A 20,781-nucleotide genomic window follows, 5' to 3' on the forward strand; every position below is an offset into this window, starting at 1 on the left:
ACCAAACGGCTGCCCTTCAAAAGGATCAGATGCTTCACAAATCTCTGGGGCAGGAGGATGGGTTCTGGACTGGCCAAAAGGACAGAGCAGGTCTTTTCAAAAAAAGATGCTATTCACTCTCCTGTTGTAGGAAACACGCAGGGCCCACCTCCTTCCTGTCAGCCCCTGGCTCTGGCTCAGATGCCCACAGAGTTGCCTGCAGACCTCCAGGCCACCTGCCAGGGGAGGACCCTGGGTCAGCTCCCATGGGCCGACTGTCCAGCGATCTCAGGAGAGGACCCTGGGTCAGCTCCCACGGCCGGACTGTCCAGCGATCTCAGGACACCGCCTGTTTGTTTGGCCTGAGGCTGCTGGCTTAGGACATGCTGTTGTTCCTCACTTGCCAAAGGGGCCTTTATTCAACAGGCAGGACAGATTCTGTGCCCTTGTATATAACTGACAACTAATTATATTGGCTCCAAAATACATAAAAATGAAATGTCTAACGTTTACACAAACCGATAGTTACATCATCTAGACATTATGTCAACTACTCAAGGGCAATGCGACTCAAACCATACAGGTGTGAGTGGTTCTAAACTTTGGGGAGGCATCAGAATCACCTGGAGGATGCCAGAGTTCTGGAATTGCCTGATTTGGAATGCAGCCCAGGAATGTGCATTTTTAACAAGTTCCCAGGAGAAGCGGATGGTACTGGTGTGCAAAGCACACAGACAAAACCACAGATTTAAAGGGAATCAGTCTTCAGACCTCAACCTCCACAGATCTCTTAGAAACAGAGCCTCAGATCCCATTTCCCTTTTAAAAAGCAAAGGACAACACCCATCCTGCACTGCCCCAGGAACGAAAAACTTCAAGTTTGGGAAAACCACCTTCAATGGCTAATTGAACCGAAAGCCTGGCTCCGCAAGCCAGGGCCCAGGGGAGCACTCTCCTTCGTCCCCTGCTGTTGCCAGAGATGCCTCCCCTTGAGACGGAGTCCCTCTCCCTTTTACTTAAAAGACAAGCACCGTTCTCCTTCTCAGTATTTTCTCCAAGCACTCACAAGAACAGGCTCACAGTAAGCAAGGCACACCCCACCCCTTACACACAGGGGAGACATCCCGGCCGGCAAAACTTTTCCAGACACAAGAGACAAGCAGACGACACAAGGTTAATGGGATTTTTCATAATCAGTTATCCAGTCACATCACGAATGTTTATTTCAATAGCAGTCAACCACCATCTTTCCAGTCTCATATATCTCACACATGCTGACTTCCAGAGCAATTAGTTTTTATCAGTATATGCCTTATTTTCACTAAATACACGAGAAGAGCTTCATCATGTCTAATGAAACCAGGTATTTTTGACTTATATATAATTCCCAGCTGAATATTCCCCCAAACTGGACACAACACACTCACTTTCATCCAAGGGACACCAGGGGACCCTCATTCCTCTCCCTCATGCTAGACTTACGCCGCATCCTGCAATTTAAGTAATGAGAAACAGCATGCATTAAATAAGTTAGTTCTGCGATGTTTTAGTCCTAACTGTACTTGGTAATTAATTTCAGATGAAATTTAATTTGTTTCTCAGTTCTTTTAATAATTTTCCTCAAAATACATGTTAATTTTAAGTGCAAATGAGCTCTGACTTCCTCCTGACAAAAGTCTGATTTCTGTTGGATAAAGAGGCTGGTTCTGTCAATCCAGTTATATGTTGAATATGCTTCATATGCTGAATGAGTTCCACAGTTGGGCAAAGAGGTGTGAAATGTGATATGATAAAAGCATTTTTTCAAGCTTTTTTTTTATTGTGGCAAAATATACATAAAATTCACCATCTTAACCATTCTTAAGTGTACAATTCAGTGGCATTAAGTACATTCATACCGTTTTACAACCATCACCACCATCCATCTGCCTTAACTCTTTATCTTGTAAAACTGAAAGCCTATACCCGTTAAGCAATAACAACACATTTCCCTGCCCCCCAGACCCTGGCAACCACCACTGTGCTTCCTCCCTCCCTCTCTCCCTCCCTCCCTCTCTCTCTCTCTCTCTCTCTCTCTCTCTCTCTCTATATATATATATATATATACACACACACACACACACACACACACACACACACACACACATATATATATGCATATAATTCTTTATCAGATACATGCTTTGTAAACATTTTCTCCCATTCTGTCTTTTACTCTGTGGATCTGGGTCCTTTAAGTAACCAGGGTGCTGGGAGGGAAAGCTGGACTTTTTATTTATTATTTTTTTTTAAAGCTAGACTTTTGACACAGTTCTGTAACTTGCTTCCTAACCTAGGTCAGGCACAGTTAAGGCAAGTTTTTCTTAAAACTTTCCTCAGTAAGTATTGAACTTCATTTGAAATTGGTAATGGAGTGAGCCTTTTTACGGGTCTGGTTATCGGATAATAAGTGAAGGAGTGAAGCTCAGCGGTCACCCTTTCGTGAGTCCTGCCGTGGGAACACAGTCCAGTGAGACGCTGAACACCTTAAAGGGGTGGTGAGTCTCCAGTGAACTTCAATGTTGGTTCAGGCATTTCATAGGGATCCCTCTACCCTAATGCAGTGGTCTCCAAATGTCACATATCCCCTCAAGAATTTTGGAAAACCTACCACTATGAAGAGGATAATATACTTTTAAGTTGGCATCTAAATTCTTCATAAGAAAAATAAATAGTTGCAAAGGATATAATTTCCAGCATGCTGTAAATATTTCATTTAAAAATATTTTATCATATGATCTTTTAAATATAGTCAGTGAAATCTAAATGCCATAGTGATTTGATACTACTATCATGCATTTTAAAATAGAATGAACAAGCTCTTTTATAAAAATCAGAAATTCAACAAGGATGAGAAACCCCTGCTCGCCACAACTAGAGAAAAGAAAGCCCATGCACCGCAACGAAGACCCAACGCAGCCAAAAAAAAAAAAAGAAATTCAACAAGGTTCCTTTTTCTCTTTGATCTCTTGTTTCCATTACAATGCTCCAAGAGAATTTAACCCTGATATTTTATCCTAATAATTTATGCTTGATTACCCTATCACTCTTCTCTACAACGAAATTAGATAAATTGAAATTAAACATTTTCCCCAAGGCCATAAGGCTCTCTTTGTGAAAAATATTTCAAAGTTGTTTCTAATGGGTATAGAGTTTTAGTTTTGAAAAACGGAAAGTGTTCTGGAGTGCATGCACAACAACGTGAATGTAATTAACACTACTAAAGTGTACACTAAAAAATGGCTGAGACGGTAAATTTTATGTATGTGTATTTTATCACGTTTATAAATCAAGTAATATAAAATAAACAAAAATAGATTTTTACAGTAAAAAAGTTTCTAGATTGAGTCATGACAATTATTAAATCAAGTTGGAACATAGTTATAAAACTTGACAAATAATTATTAGCCTTCCAAAGTAAACATTTAAAAAATCTTTTGCTTAATAGAAAGTATTTATTGCTAAATGAGGCAAGGGTAGCATCGATTCTTCTGCTGTTTCTTATTGTTGTGGTGTTGGCACTGAGAAGCCTTTTCACGTGAAGCAGGACATAGATAGACACAAAGATGCTCAGCCCTGTGAGTCTCACCAAGTCTTGGGCCAGAAGTAACCACAGAGCAGCCTATCATTAGAATTATTTCAAACAATCTATTAGCTGACAATTCAATTAGGACCACTTTCAAGTTTGTTGAAAACAAAGAATTGGAAAATACTTGACTTGGAAGATTTATTGCCCCGTCATTAGAGCCATTCACTTTTTCAATTTCTGGTAACTATACCAAGAATTATACGACAATGAATTGTGCCAGCTAATTCCTTCATTTAAAGGCAAACTGTCTGATCTGATAGAACAGGGAAGTAAAAATATAAAATTAGTACCACATGCCAATATTTTTAAAAAATAAAATAGTTTTGTCATAATAGAGTTGGACCCCTACCTAACACCATTACAAAGATTAACTCGAAATGCATCCATGACCTAAATGTAAGGCCTAAAACTATAAAATTCTTAGACAAAAACATAGGGCAAAAGTTTCAGTCCATGAGGTTTGATAATGAGTTCTCGATATGACACCAAAGGCACAGGTAACAGAATTAAAAAAATAGACGTTGGACTTCTTAAAAACTAAACTTTGTGCATCAAAGGACACTATCCACAGAGTAAAAAGGCTTTAAACAGTGATAAATACAGTCGTATCTCTGTATCAGCAGAATCCTAAGAAGCTCAAGTCCCTTATAAAATGTCACATTATATGCATATAACCTACGCACATGCCCCACCCCCCATACTTTAAATCAACTCTAGATGACATATAATACCTAATACAATGTAAACACTATGTAAATAGTTGTTAATACAATGTAAATAGTGGCCAGTGCACACCAAATTCAAGTTTTACTTTTTGAAAATTTCTGTAGTTGTTATTCTGAATATTTTCTATCCACAGTTCGTTGAATCCATGGATGCAGAACCTGTGGATACTGAGGGTCCACTGTATTCAGAATATATAAAGAATTCCTAAGCAAAATGTTATTCAGCCTTAAAGAGGAAAATTCTGGCATTTGCTACAGCATGGGAACTTGAGGACACAATGCTCAATGAAATAAGTCAGTCATAAAAGGACAATACTGTATGATTCCACTTATATGAGGTACTCAGAGTCGTTAAAATCATAGGAAGTCCCATGGTGGTAGCCAGGGGCTTAGGAGGAAGGGAAAATGGTTAGTTATTGTTTAATGGGTATAGAGTTTCAATTTTATAAGATAAAAAGAGTTATGGGGATGAATGGTGATGGCTGCACAATAATGTGCATGTATTCAATATCACTAAATTAAAAAATGGTTAAGATGGCAAATTTTATGTTCTGTGTATTTTTCAAATTTATTTATTTATTTGTTTGTTTATTTATTTATTTATTTTTGGCTGCGTTGGGTCTTCGTTGCTGCACGCTGGTTTCCTCTAGCTGCGGCGAGTGCGGGGGAGATGCTTTGTCGTGGTGCGAGGACTTCTCATTGCGGTTGCTTCTCTTGCTGCAGAGCACGGGCTCTAGGCGTGCGGGCTTCAGTAGTTGTGGCACCTGGGCTCATGGGCTTAGTTGCTCCATGGCATGTGGGATCTTCCCAGACCAGGGCTCAAACCCGTGTCCCCTGCATTGGCAGGCACACACTCAACCACTGCGCCACCAGGGAAGTCCCTGTTCTGTGCATTTTAACACAAATTAAAAAAAAAAGATCTAGGGTTCCTTGTCAAAATGGCTAATTCTAGATATGAGTCAAGAACTTTATATGAGCCCATGAATCTCATCTTTCTAAGAAGCAAGGAATTATCAAAGACTGTTAGGGTCATATCAAAAGGACTCAGGAACTAGTTTGAATGATCTCCCAACAGCTGAAGATGGGACATTTGTGCATTTATCATCTATAAGGATAATAACTGCTATGGATTGGAACACATCCCATATGCATAAATAATGCATACTTGTTTATAATGAGAACCAAAATTTTATTTTTTACTTTTTGGAGGGTGCCAGGGAACCAACCTACTACTTTGAAAATAAGTAGATAAAAGGAAAGAATCAAGCATTTTCCCCAAAGAAACATCATTAATTATTGGGAAATTAACAGATGTAACAACTCCTTATTTCCCAAAGCTTGCAGATAAATAAACTGTTATTCCATTATGATCTTGATAATATTTACTGAATTTTACAGCTGACCCCACCTGTTATTCCTACAACAGGATAGTAAAAATGGGGGCGGGGGTTCACCTCTTTAAATTTTTTAGTTATCTCAAATACGAAATAAGGAAGTCAGTAAGCAAAACTGAATTGGCCTCTAAATGAAATTTACTTTTATTTCCTTTAAAAATATTACATAAGTAATACAATGATCATTATAATTAGAAAACCAAGATTTACCTACACATCTCTTTTGACGCTCCTTCCCTTCAGGAAGAAGGGAGACTTCTGACAGATGCTTGTTGAATGAATAATACCCAGAACTTGGTTGCTACACAAGTAATATGCTATTGAGTGCACTATGTTACTGATAAAGTTCTTTGTCAACAAGAAGCTTTTCCTTGGTCAAGAAGCAAGGAGACAAAAAAGAGTGGTAGAAACCCAAGATAGCTAAGAGCTGGGGAAGTACAAGTTATTGGTTGTTCTAAATGAATCTTGAAGTACTTCTAGAGCAGTGGAGTCATGATCTGCAAAAATCTGCTCCTCCATAAAAGCCATGAGAACTCTGGCAAAGATAGTAAAAAAGCAACTTTTTGAGAATTCTGGAAATTAACCAAAGGTTTGCAAGCAATAATCCAAGGTGCATTTATTCCAGAAAAGCAGCTGAATCTCAGAACAGCAAATTTTACAGTGTTTGAACTTCCCCCGTTCCTCAGCTTTGAAAACCAGCAGCCTAATAGCTTTACAGGGGGCAGAACTGGTTTGGAGCTCACCCAAAAGCCCCATCCTTATATAACTGTCATCTTTAAACCTGTCTCACAAGTCCCTGGAAAAGCCCGGTTCACAGGGTTTGTCTCTATGTGACCTGAGTCAGAGATCACTCATTGGGAAAAGCCCTTTCCTCAGGACATTTGTTAAGAACAATCAGCAGCAATTGTTTAATGATTAAAGATTATACAATAAAAGTTCCATTTTTAAATGTAATTTTTACAACATGAAGCAAATTATATCCTTTGTAACTATATTTATTACAAGAAAACTTAGATGTAAACTTCAACATATGTTATCTGTTCTATAGAGGTAATTCTCAAAATTATTTTAGGGGGGTTGTAACATATGAAGATTACTGCATTAGGGTATAGGAATCTCTACAAAAGTACCCGAGTCAAGTACCAGCTGGGACAAACACAATAAAAAGAAATGCTGGGGATTCCCACCTGTTAGGATGACTACTGTCAAGAAACAGAAAACAAGTATCAGTGAGGATATGGGGAAAGTGGAACCCTTGTGCACTGTTGTTAGCAATGTAAAATGATACATCCACTGCAGAAAATAGTATGGAGGTTCCTCAAAAAATTAGGAATTACCATATGGCCCAGCAATTCAGATTCTGAGTATACATCCAAAATAACTGAAAGCAGGGTCTCAAAGAGATATATGTACACTCATGTTCATAGCAGCATTATTCACAACAGTTTAAATGTAGAACCAACCCAAGTTTCTATCAACAGATGGATGAATGAGCAAAATGTGCTTTATCCATGCAATGGAATATTATTCAGCCTTAAAAAAGGAAGGCAATTCTGTCATATGCTACAACATGGATGAACCTGGGAGACAGTATGCTCAGTGAAATGAGCCAGTCACAGGAAGACAAATACTGTACGACTCCACTTACATGATGTACTTAGAGTTATCACAATCATAGAGACAGAAAGTAGAATGGTAATGCCAGGGGTTGGGGGAGGGGGAAATTGGAAGTTATTGGTTTTTTCTTTTTTTGAAGGGAGGTCACTTAGTACACCTTCTTTTTTGTTTGTTTGTTTTCTGGCTGCGCCATGCATCATGCAGGATCTTAGCTCCCCAAGCAGGGATTGAGCCTGTGTCCCCTGCCCTAACCACTGGACCGCCAGGGAATTCCCAGAAGTTATTGCTTAACAGGTATAGAGTTTCAGTTTAACAAGATGAAAAGAGTTACGAGGATAAATACTGGCATGATTGCACAACAATGTGATTGCATTTAATTCCATTAAACTGCACACCTAAAAATGGCTAAGATGGTAAATTTTATGTTATGTATATTTTACTACAATAGAAAAATGGAGGAAAAATTTTCAAATGCTGGGGAATGAGGTATCCATAGAAGGCTCTGATAAGCTCTGATATATTCCTGGAAATATAAGGGCACATTCATGTGCAGGACTGTGTGCATGGTCAGGAAAGACATGAGAAGGTTGTAATCTCTCATATCTGGCTGACTTTGAGATTCTGTGCAATCAGGAAGTGAGGGCTAAAGCAAAGTTGTAAACTACTGAAGTGTTGAATATGTGCCCCAATATGTGCCCATTTTGGTACATATAACCAAAAGGAATGGAGACTTATTGGTTAAAATCACTTGAGGAAATCTCTGTCCAATCATCAGATGACCATTAAGCTAACTAAGCAGAGCTTCAGTGGTCACATATGAGAAAGAATACACTTTTTTACAGCATTAGTCCAGGAAAGTCACTCAACAAACAAGCAGCAGCAACAACCACAAACCCCTGAGGGAAGAGTCTGGCTTTCAGAGTTATCATGTCATATTATTTTAAATGTTTAGTTTCCAACAAAATTATGAGATATACAAAGAAATGGGAAAAAATGGCCAGTTAAATTAAACAGTCAATGCAAACTGTCCCTGAGGGTGCCCAGAAGTTGCACTTACTAGACAAAGATTTTTAGATAAGCTACTATAAATATGTTCAAATTAAAGGAAACCATGTATAAAGACTAAAGGAAACCATAAAACAATGTCTCACCACTAGAAAATAATAGAGACGAAATCATTTTTTAAAAAAGAACCAAACAGAAATTCTAGAGTTGAAAATTATAATAACTGAAATAAAAAATTCCCTAGAGGGACTCAGTAGATTAGAGGTGGCAGAGAAAGAATCAGCAAACTTGAAGATAGGTCAATTTAGAGTATCCAGTTTGAGAAGCAAAAGAAAAAGGAATGAAGGAAAATGAACAGAGTCTCAATGACATACTATCTGTGCCATACTCTCAAGCATACCAAGAAACACATCTTGGAGAAATCCTAGAGGAGAAGAGAGAGAAAGAAAAAGGCTAAAGGATATCTGAAGAGATAGTGGCCCAAAACTTCCCAAATCTGATGAAAAAGTTTAATGTACATATCTGAAAGTTCAACAAATTACAAGGAGAATAAACTCAGTGAGACCCACATCTAGATGCATCATAGTCAAACTACCAAACCCAAAACCAAAGAGAGAATCTTGAAAGCAGCAAGAGAATAACAATTTGTCATGTCCAAAGGATCCTCAATAAATTAACAACTGACTTCTCATCAGAAACCACGGAGGCTAAAATGCTGCGGAATGACATGTTCCAACTTGTGGGTGGAAAAAAGAATGTCAACCAAGAATTCTATATCCAGGAAAACTATCCTTCAAAATGAAGGAGAAATGAGACATTCTCAAATAAACAAAAACTGGGAGAATTTGTCACTAGCAGAACTGCCTTACAAAATACTAAAGCCATCCTTTAGCCTGACATGAAAGGACACTCTACATTAACTTAAATTCGCATGATGAAATAAAGAGCACTGTTAAAAGTAACTACATAGAAAAAAAATAACTACATAGGTAGGTACAAATGTGTTGTTGTTTGCTTGTAACTTTTTCTTCTCTCTGATTAAAAGACAAGTGCAAGGACTTCCCTGGTGGTGCAGTGGTTAAGATTCTATCTGCCAATGCAGAGGACACGGGTTCGAGCCCTAGTCCGGGAAAATCCCACATGCTGTGGAGCAACTAAGCCTGTGCGCCACAACTACTGAGCCTGCACTCTAGAGCCCATGAGCCACAACTACTGAGCCTGAGTGCCACGACTACTGAAGCCCAAGCACCTAGAGCCTGTGCTCTGCAACAAGAGAAGCCACCGCAATGAGAAGCTCGTGCACTGCAACGAATAATAGCCCCCGCTCACTGCAACTAGAGAAAGTCCACGTGCAACAATGAAGACCCAACACAGCCAAAAATAAATAAATAAATAAATTTAAAAATAAATAAATAAAAGACAACTGCAGAAAGCAATAGTTATACAAGTGTTTGATAAAGTTAAATAAAAATGTACTTTGGGGCTTCCCTGGTGGCGCAGTGGTTGAGAGTCCGCCTGCCGATGCAGGGGACGCGGGTTCGTGCCCCGGTCTGGGAGGATCCCGCATGCCGCGGAGCGGCTGGGCCCGTGAGCCGTGGCCGCTGAGCCTGTGCTCCGGAGCCTGTGCTCCGCAAGGGGAGAGGCCACAACAGTGAGAGGCCCGCCTACCGCAAAAAAAAAAAAAAAAAAAAAAAATGTACTTTGTATGAGAATAATAACACCAAGGAGAGGGGTGGAAACAGATATATTGGAGCAAAGTACTTGTTTTTTATTGAAATTAAGTTGCTATTAATCTAAACTAGATTGTTTTAAATTAAGATGTTAATTGTAATCCTCAGGGCCATCACTAAGTAAACAAATCAGAAAAAATTCAGTAACAGAAACAAAACGGGAATTAAAATGGTACACTAAAAAATATCTAGTTAATACAAAAGACAGCAGTAATAGAGGAAGAAAGGAAGAAAAAAACATAAGACGTATAGAAAACACAAAACAAAGTGACAGGAGTATATCCTCCTAGCTTATCAATAATTACATTAAATGTAAATGTTAAATGCTCCAGTTAAAAGACAGAGATTGGCAAAATGAATTTTTAAAAGAATCATGATCCAAACAGATGGTGCCTACAGGAAACATGCTTTAAATTCAAGGAAACAAATAGGTTGAAAGAGGATGGGAAAAAATATACCATGCAAACAGTATAAAAAGAGTGCTAAGTGGCTATACTAACAGCAGGCAAAATAAACTTTAAGACGAAAATTGTTACTAGAGACAAAGAAAAATATTTTACAATCATAAAAAGGTCATTTCATGAGGGAAACATAAAAATTTAAACATTTATGCACCGAACAACAGAGATCCAAAGTACATGAAGCAAAAAGAGACAAACTTGAAGGAAGAAATAGACAATTCAACAATGAATGTTGGAGGGACTTCCCTGGTGGTCCGGGGGCTAAGACTCCGAGCTCCCAATGCAGGGGGCCCAGGTTCGATCCCTGGTCAGGGAACTAGATCCCACATGTCGCAACTAAGAGTTCACATGCTGCAACCAAAGATCCCGAATGCTGCAACTAAAAGATCCTTCATGCCACAACGAAGACCTGGTGCAGCCAAATAAATAAATAAATAAACATTTTAAAAAACTATTAAAAAAACAATGAATGTTGGAAACTTCAATATCCCACTTTCATTACAGAATAGAACTAGACAGAAGATCAAAAAGGAAATAGAAGACAACACTAGACCTAACAGTCTATACAACATGCCACCAAACAACTGTGGAATGCACATTCTTCTCAAGTGAACATGGAACATTCTCCAGGATAGATCACATTTTAGACCCTAAAACAGGTCTTAATAAATTTAAAAGGATTGAAATTATACAAAATATGTCTTCCAACCAAAATGGAATGAAATTAGAAATCAATAATAGAAGGAAATTGGGGAAATTCACAAATATGTGGAAATTAAATAACATACTCCTAAATAACCTATGGTTTAAAGAAGAAATCACAAGGGAAATTAGCAAATACAGAGAGATTAAAGAAAATGAAAACATTCCATACCAAAATTTATGGAAATCAGCTAAAGCAGTGCTTAGAGGATATTCACAGCTATAAACACCCATAGTAATAGAAGAAGAAAGATATCAAAAACAATAACCTAAACTACCACCATTAGAAACTAAAAAAGCACAAAAATAACCCAATGCAAGCAGAAAGTAAGAAATTATAGAGATTAGAACAGAATGAATGTGATAGAGAATAGAAAAAAATATAGAAAATAACAAAACCAAAAATCAGTTCTTTGAAAAGATCAAAGATCAACAAAACTGACAAATCTTTAAGTAGGTGGACTAAGAAAAAAAGAAGATTCAAACTACTAAAACCAGGAATGAAAGAGGAGGAAACATTACTATTGAGCTTAAGGAATTAAGAAGGATCATAAGCATCCCAGTAGTAACAATCACACCTAACACCCAAGAAACTCCCTGAAGAATTGACTGATTCTAGAACTGGTACACAAAACACATAAGATGAGCCTAGGAAATTTTATAATACCAGAAAGTAAGAAAGTGCTGAAAACAGAAACAAAACACATAATCATGGGGGTATGTCAAAGGAAACAGGAACCAATTGCAAAAGCTCCCAATTGCTGAAGCTGGAACCATATGAGCAACAAAATCAATAAAGTATACTGGATTATAACTCAGCATACAAAATAAATGTTCATGTGTCCAGAATGACATAATAAATGGTGAATAAATAAATGGGGGAGAAGAGACAGATCTCCCATGCAGAAGAACACCAAATAATTTATGTAGATACACCAACTTCAAGGAAATAGAACATAACTCCTTAAGAGTAGGCTGCACACACAGTTCATTCCAAAGAATACAGTGTGGTAAGGGAGAGAAAGAATAACTTTAAGTGGAGAAATCTGGCAAACATTCTCAGCCAGGTCATCAAGGTCAATATCAATAGTGATAAGCCATGTTGACAGCATGTACTCTTGATATGATGTGATGAAGATGGCACTTTACCTCTGTGGTCTTCCTCCCCAAAACCTATAATCTCAGTATAATAATGAGAAACACAACAGGCAAATCCCAACTGAAGGATAATCCACAAAGTATCTGACCATTACTCCTTCAAACTGCTGAGGTCGTTGCTTGAGCTGCTAAAACAAAATACCATAGACTGGGTAGTTTAAACGACAAATATTTTTTCCTCACAGTTCTGGAGGCTGGGAAGTCCAGAATCAAGGTGCTGGCAGATTCAGTATCTGGTGAGAGCTCTCTTCCTGATTTGCTGATGGCCGCCTTCTTGCTGTGTGTCCTCACATGATGGAGAGCTCATGCATCTTTTCCTCTTTTTGTAAGGACATTAATTCCATCATGAGGCTTCTACCCTGATAACATAATCTAAAGCTAATTACCTCCCAAAGGCCTAATACCTCGAAATACCTACAGTCAAATTGGGGATTAGGGCTTCAACATATGAACTGAATTCAACATTCAATTCATAGAGGTAATAAAAAACAATTAAAGTCAGAGAAATTGTCATGGTCAAGAGGAGCCTAAGGAGACATCACACAAATATGATGTGGTATCCTGTACAGGATTTTGAAACATTAGGCTAAAAAGAATACTGGGTGAGAACTAAGGAAAAATAAAGTATGTATTTCATTTAAATGTATCAATATTTACAGATTATAACAAATGTACCATTAGATTTTATTTTATTAACATTAGACATTAATAACAGAGGAAACTAGATGTGGCACATATATGGAAACTCTCTGTACTATCTTTGCAACTTTTCTGTAAATCTAAAGCTGTCCTAAAATTAAAAGTTTATTTTTTAGAAGTATGACAAGGGAATACTACTAATAACTATTGTCTCAACAAATTTGATAACCAAGATGAAAAGGACAAATTGCTAGAAATACACAGATTACCAAAACTGACTCAAGAATAAATAGACAATCTGATTAAACTTATTGCAAGGTATTTATTTAATTTTCAAAGTGCCCACAAAGAAAATCCGATGCCCATAGGGCTTCACTGGAGAATTCTAGTAAACATTTACAAAAATAATACCAATCCTTTACAAATCTTCTAAAAAGTAAAAGAGGAAGGAACATTTTCCAACTTATTCTATGAAGTCAGTATTACCCTGGCAAAGCCAGAAAAAGACATTACAGGAAAAGAAAACAACAAATCAATATCCACTGTGAATAGAAACAGAGAAATTCTCAACAAAATACTAGCAAGCTATATCCAGCAAAGGACTGTATAAAAAGGACAATACATCATGACCAGTGAGATTTATCACAGGAACACAAGGTCAGTTTAACACCAAAAAATCAATGTAGTACATAATAGTAATAAAGAGCAAAGCCACGTGATCATCTCAATAGATGCAGAAAGAGCATTTGACAAAATCTAACACCTTTTAATGATCTAAAATACTCAAGGAATTAGGAATATAAGGGGACTTCTCCACCCTGATAGAGGGCATCCAAGAAAACTCATAGGTAACCTCTGGAAATTAATAAAGGAGACCTCAACTAAAATTAGAGTCAGGAATGACCTGTAGAGGGAGCGCTCACACATTCTCACTCACCATCATTCGCATGCCCTGAACTTCATGTGTTTGCCCCACAGGAAGAAGCATACCTTGCACTCCCAGACAGGAAGTGACTACATCACTATCTGAAAGGAAGAATTTCTCCTTGCTCAGCAACAGTTCAGCCAATGAGAAACATCACAGCTCGACCAAGGAGAAGCCATCACCATCCTGAACTCCTTCCTTCCTCCAATGAACTTTCATTTAGAACAACCCCTGCAGCTTCCCCATTTTCCCCATAAAAGCAGACTCCCTTTGTTCTCTGGACATGCCTGTGGTTTGCCATAGACTGCATGTCTCAAATTGCAATTTTTTTTGCTGTTCCCAAGCAAACCCTATTTGTTGGTAAAATAACTGATTGTTTTAGGTTAACACCTCATACTTAACGGTTAAAGACAGAATGATTTCACCCTGAGATGAGGAACAAGAAAAGAATTTCCACTTTCACATCTACTAGTTAACACTGTTCTACAGGTTCTACCAAGGGCGCTTAGGGAAGACAATAAAAGACATCCAGATTGGAAAGGAGGAATTAAAAATACATCTGTCCCCGTCTGATTTGTTCTTACATGTAGAAAGTCCTAAGGAATCTGGAAGAATTAATTATTAGACTTAATAGATGAGTTCAGCATGGTTGCAGGATACAGTATCAACACACAAATATAAATTTATTTCTGTACACTAGCAAGGAACAATCTGAAAATGAAATTAAGAAAATTTCACTTACAATAGCATCAAAAAGGATTAAAGTATTTAGGAATAAATCTAACAAAAGAAGTGAAAGACTTGTATGCTGAAAACTACAGAATAGTGTACAGAATATTGCTGAAAAATTAAAGAAGACCTAAATAGTGTGAGCACATATATGGACATGTAAAAAGGACAAAACAAAACAGCTTTTAATTCATAAAGTAAGACGACTGGGAATATTAGTCATCTTGCTCTTCATTTCCAACACATTAACAACAATTCCCTGATGAGTTCCCATTGTGTCAAATATTTTTCTCAAAGTTATCGGCAGATGTCTCCAGGGAGCAGATGGCTACCTATGGCATGAAAGGAAGCGGGGAGGGAAGGAAAAAAGATATTCACTGCTTATGAAGTGCAAGACTTAATACTGTTAAGATGGCAATAGTCCCCAACTTGACTGCAAATTCATTTCAAGCCCTATCAAAATCCTAGCTGCCCTTTTGCAGTAATTGGCAAGCTGTTCCTAAAATTTATATGGAAATGCAAGGGACCCAGAAAATCCAAAAGATGCCTGAAAAAGAAGAACAGGGAGGACTCAACACTTCTTAATTTCAAAAGTTACAGACTAATGCTGGCAAAGAAGTAGACATATAATCAATATTATAGAATTGGGAGTCAAGGAAAATAACCCTTATATTTGTGATCAATTGATTTTTGACAAGAATGCTAAGGCAATTCAGTAGTGGAAGAGAACAGTCTTTTCAACATATGGTGCTGAGGCAATCTGATACTCACAGGCAAAGCAATGAAGTTGGACTCCTACCTCATATCAGATACACCTAAACTAAAACTGGATCACAGACGTAAATGTGAGAGCTAAAATTATAAAACTCATAGAAGAATACATAGGATTAAATTTATTACTTCACTTAGGCAATGATTTCTTTGATATGATACTAAAAGCATAAGCAACAAAAGAATAAATTAGATAAATTGGCCTTCATCAAAACTGAAAATGTTGTGCATCAACAAAGTGAAAAGATAATCTACAGACTGGGAGGAAAATGCTGCAAATCATATATAATGTACTTGTACCAAAAATATATAAAGACCCCTTAAAACTCAACAATGAAAAGACAAACAACCCTATTAAAATGGGCAAAGGACTTGAACAGACATTTCTCCAAAGAAGATATACACATAGCCAATAAACACGTGAAAAGATGCTCAACATCATTAGTCATTAGGAAAATGCAAATCAAAACTGTAATAAGCCACCATTTCATCCACTATGATGACTACAATCAAAGAGACAGACGACAGGGACTTCCCTGGCAGTCCAGTGGTTAAGACTCCACGTTTCCACTGCAGGGGGCATGTGTTAGATCCCTGGTCAGGGAACTAAGATCCCACATGCCATGAGGTGCAGCCAGAAAAAAAAAAAAAAGAGCTAGATGATGATGTGTTGGTAGAATATGAAGGAGTCTGAACTCTCTCATACATTTCTGGTAGGAATATAAAATATGTGCCTGTTTTGGTAATCAGCTTGGCTCCTAAAAATGTTGAACAAAGAGTTGCCATGTGGCCCAAGAAATTTCACCCCCAGGTATGTACCCAAGATTAACGAACACATAAAAACTTGCACATGAATGTTCACAGCAGCATTGTTCACAATAGCCAGAGTGAAAACTATCCAAATGTCCATCAACTGATGAATGGATAAACAAAAAGTGGTATATACCCTTATTAGTGAATATTACTCAGCCATAATAAGGAATGAAGTATGATAAATGCTGCAACAAATTTGAACCTTGAAAACATTATGGTTAATGAAAGTCGTCAGACACATAGACCATATACTGTATGATTCTATTTATATGAAATGTACAGAATAGGCAAATTCATAAAGAAGGTAGACTAGTGGTTTCTAGGGACTAGAAGTAGAAAGGAATTGAGAACGGCTGCTAATCGGTAGGGGGTTTCTTTTTGGGGTGAAGAAAATGTTCTAAAATTAAATAATGGTAATGATTGCACAACTCTGTGAAAATACTAAAAACTACTGAATTTATACTTTAAAGGTATGAATTTTATTTCATACAAATTACAGCTTATAGAGCTGTTTTTGTAACTTTCACTTCAAAGAATAATTTTTTTAAACCGCCAACTGAAGGCTTATTGGCAGTTACGTTAAGAAATATGGAAACCCCGGAAGACGGCGGTGGACTGGCTGGTGCACACGGAGGCTCTGCTTGTGCCCCAGGAAATCCCAAGAGACCAAGGGTCCAAGCATCAGCTGCCAGCACACCTCAGTTTAGAAGATGAAGACTTACAAAGAACTCAGGGAAGCCCGCCCCCTGCCCCGCTGCTGGCCCTTGCAGAGGAGAACAGGATGTGAGACTTCGTCCAAGCTGGTAGGGCAAGCTTTTCCAGTTCGAATTGGTCCAACAGCGTAGAACTGGTAGGGAAGACAGAGGGCTGGCACTCTGAACAGGGCAGAACTTGCCTCCTTCACACGCCCATCTCCACCCTGACCCCAAACTGCAAAAGGCCCTCAATCCCTCTCATCCAAGTTAGAAGCTAAAACTTCATATGAATGATGTTTTTGGAGCCACAAGGCTCTGGCAATACAAATGTATTTTCATCATTCAATGTCACGTGACTCCAAGGTTAGTTTATTACCATTACCATAATTCTCTCTTACTTTCCAGGTTAAAAATATTAAAAATGTAAAATTTTCTTTTTCTTGATACCTAAGGAGTTCTCTCTACAGTTATCCACATGTTTAAACAAATCCCTTTGGTATGGAAACATATTTAATTCAGAGCGTGAAAGGCTCATTTGGTGTGCACTGCAAGTCTTGTTAGCTGTCTTCACGCCCACAATTAAATCATAAGCTTCCCCAGTGGAAGTGCACTTCCAAGCTCCTATGCTGAGGGTCTCAGAGAGAGAGATTTGCCCAAAGCCATAGAGCTACTTGATTCCAGGCTGGAAATAAACCCCATTTCCTGACTCTGGTCCTGTGTTCCATCTGCAGCACTAAGCTGCTGCCACTTCAAGCCAACCAAAAAGTTCATTCTTTTTACAACTGAAATCATGGTCCCGGGTTTCATCTTAAACTCACTTAGCTACTATTTACTTAAAAACTCTAAAATGGCACATTTTTGATAATTAAGATGCAGCTCTGGCTTAATACCATTCCCAAAGAAACTGAGTCTGAGTAAAAGCAGCTGCCATCCTCCTGTGGTCTAACGTCAAAGGCAAGGGTAGGAGAATTATAAATGGTACTGTCTTCTCACCTAGGTCCTTTCCCACCGTTGTCTTTCTAACTAGGGACAGCTCCTAGGGCCTGAACCCCACGTGATGTCCCTCGACGGCCCCAGGGGGGGCCAACCAATCACCGTTTCCATCACTTGGGGAAAGGCCGTGGGAGGTAAAGGTACACCCGTGGCTGTGTCTCTAACAACTATCTGGGGGCAGGAAATGCACCACACTACTGTTACTTTCAAGCTGCCCCCTCCTAGATGTAGGCAGCTAAAACCCAGAGGCGAAGGTGCTCTCGGTCACTCTTTGCCACAGTGTCTGAGTCAGCCACCCCCAAGCCCCAGCTCACCTCCCCTTTCAGGTTGGCTTTCACAAAAAGGGGGAATTGAACTTTCAGGACAAAGGTCTATAACTCTGAAGTTCTATCCTTCTTCATCATTTCCTTAAGATACTCTGCTGTTCTTCAGAAAGCATCCTTTCCTCTCCTTCACGCAACTCACGGTAATCTTCGCCTCAGAGGCAGTCAGCAAAGCCGACCGCATGTGCCTGTGAACACCGTCACTCTGGAGAAACCAGCAAGATTCATGCTGGACCGAAAAAGAGGCGGACACGCCAAGGGCTGGTGTCTGGTATGACACTTGAGGTGCCGCTGGAGCCCAGGGCTCACTGTCCTGCGGCCGTTCCAGGGCCGGGAGGGACAGCTGACTGAGAGAGCTCTGCGCTGGGGGAGAGGACGCTCCTCCAGGCTTCTCCAACATGTGTGCTTTTAAACAATTAGGATTACACAGTTTGGTACATTTATCTTTATGGTTTGAATGGGATAGAACCATACAGCTCAAAATTCAAAAGGAATCCCAGCCACCCAGTGTCCCCTCCACAGGAACCGATGACTTCACTTGTATGTGCCTTCAAAAGGCATCTCCTGCACGTAAAAGCAGTATCTGTGACTTGTGTCCATATTCCCTCTTTTCTAAACAGAACTGTACTGTATGCACTGCTGTGCTCTACGCATTTTCCACTTATCTGCTGTACTTGAAAAACATTCTTTTACTGAATGCTGTGGTCCTATGAGGTAGGTATCTCAAACTTGCACGTCATCTGGCTGCTGGCTTGCAAGGTGCCCACAAGGTGCCCACAGGGACGTGATGAGGTATTGTCAGACTCACCAGGCAAGGCCAGAGGAGCCAGGCATTAAGGAGGAGTCTTTACCTGTTGAAATCTGCTTAGTAACTGAGTCACTTATAAGCTACCCCCAAACCCCAAGCAGCCACAAACTTTCAATTACCATGTGAGCGGGAGCAGGAAACTGCCACCAGACCACAAACCCATGAGCGCAGGGTCTGGTTGCTGCAGCCTACCACGGTCCCTGGTATACAGTAGGCGCTCAAATCTTTATTGAATTAATGAAATAAACCTGTGTTAACCAGTTTCAAAATAAAACTCTGTAAGCTGACATTACGGGACAAAACAGGAATGCAGCAGATGTGAGCACGGAGTCACGAAGCAGGCCCCGCGCCTCACGCCAGCCCTGCCGCATCCCAGCAACCTGAAGCTGAATGCCAGCCCGCCCCCGCCCACCACGTGTCAGCACAAAAGTGAAGACATCTTCACCAGCAAAGGCACTGTTTCAATGCATATTTGCAAAGGGGTGTGACCTGGCAGGTGTAACACACTCTGGCTGTGCCTTTGCTTCAGAGGGCACAGCTCAACATCAAGTGCCAGTTTTAGGCCACAGAGGCTCAGTGGGTCTCAGACCCAGTGGCTGCCTGAAGCTGTACCCTCTGCTAGAGACCACGCGGTGGGCACCCTGCGCCTGCGGCAGGAAGGTAGACCCCGAGCCTCCAGGCCGCTCCTACCACTGCCCGCCCCACACCCTCCCTGCAGCAGAACTGACCCTAGAAAGAGGAGAACGTCCGAGAAGCATCGTGTGCTTTTGCTGCTCCCGTTCACAAGAGAGGCCCCAGGGACCACCAGGACACTTTTACAAAAGTGTCGTCTCATGTGACATGTGTCTCTTCATTCACGTGAACTCACTCCTCCCAACTACCAAGGAGGAACTTTTTTTTTTTTGATGTGGACCATTTTTAACGTCTTTATTGAATTTGTTACAATATTGCTTCTGTCTTATGTTTTGGGTTTTTTGGCCTCGAGGTGTGTGGGATCTTAGCTCCCCGACCAGAGATAGAACCCGCACCCCCTGCACTGGAAGGCGAAGTCTTAACCACTGGACCGCCAGGGAAGTACCCCAAGGAGGAACTTATTCATTGAAAAAATATTTTCAGGAGCTGGACTTTCTAGCTGCAAAAAGAAAAATATGGTCTCCATTTTATTTTATTTTTTTTTTTTTTTTTTTTTTTTTTTTTTTTTTGTGGTATGCGGGCCTCCCACTGTCGTGGCCTCTCCCGTTGCGGAGCACAGGCTCCGGACGCGCAGGCTCAGCAGCCATGGCTCACGGGCCCAGCCGCTCCGCGGCATATGGGATCCTCCCAGACCGGGGCACGAACCCGTATCCCCTGCATCGGCAGGCGGACTCTCAACCACTGCGCCACCAGGGAGGCCCTGGTCTCCATTTTATCCCCACTGAGCCTGGCATAGAGCAGGCACCCAAAGTACATCCGCCGAGTGGACAGCTAGTAATAAGGCATGGCCCCTGCTCTCAGTCACACAGAGAATATCCACGGAGAGGTTCCCAGAAGCAGGTACGACCCCTCACACTGGGGCACGTGAGTGAACAAAACAGAAAAAATGTCTGCCTTCCTGAGACTTACATACCAGTGGGGAGGACAGACAGCAAACAGTACAAATAGTGAATAAGCAGATCCTAGAGTGTGTGAGGAAGTGGTGAGCACCAC

General features: G+C 39.8%; 1 protein-coding gene across 1 annotated transcript in view; it reads right to left on the bottom strand.

Annotated features, from left to right (window-relative positions):
- The window catches only part of PARD6G (par-6 family cell polarity regulator gamma), a 107,115-nt gene that overhangs the window by 71,307 nt on the left and 15,027 nt on the right, over positions 1–20,781 (bottom strand). The window lies entirely within an intron of this gene.

The sequence above is a fragment of the Hyperoodon ampullatus genome (genome assembly GCF_949752795.1).
Source record: "Hyperoodon ampullatus genome assembly, chromosome: 13".
Taxonomy (NCBI): Eukaryota; Metazoa; Chordata; class Mammalia; order Artiodactyla; family Ziphiidae; genus Hyperoodon; species Hyperoodon ampullatus.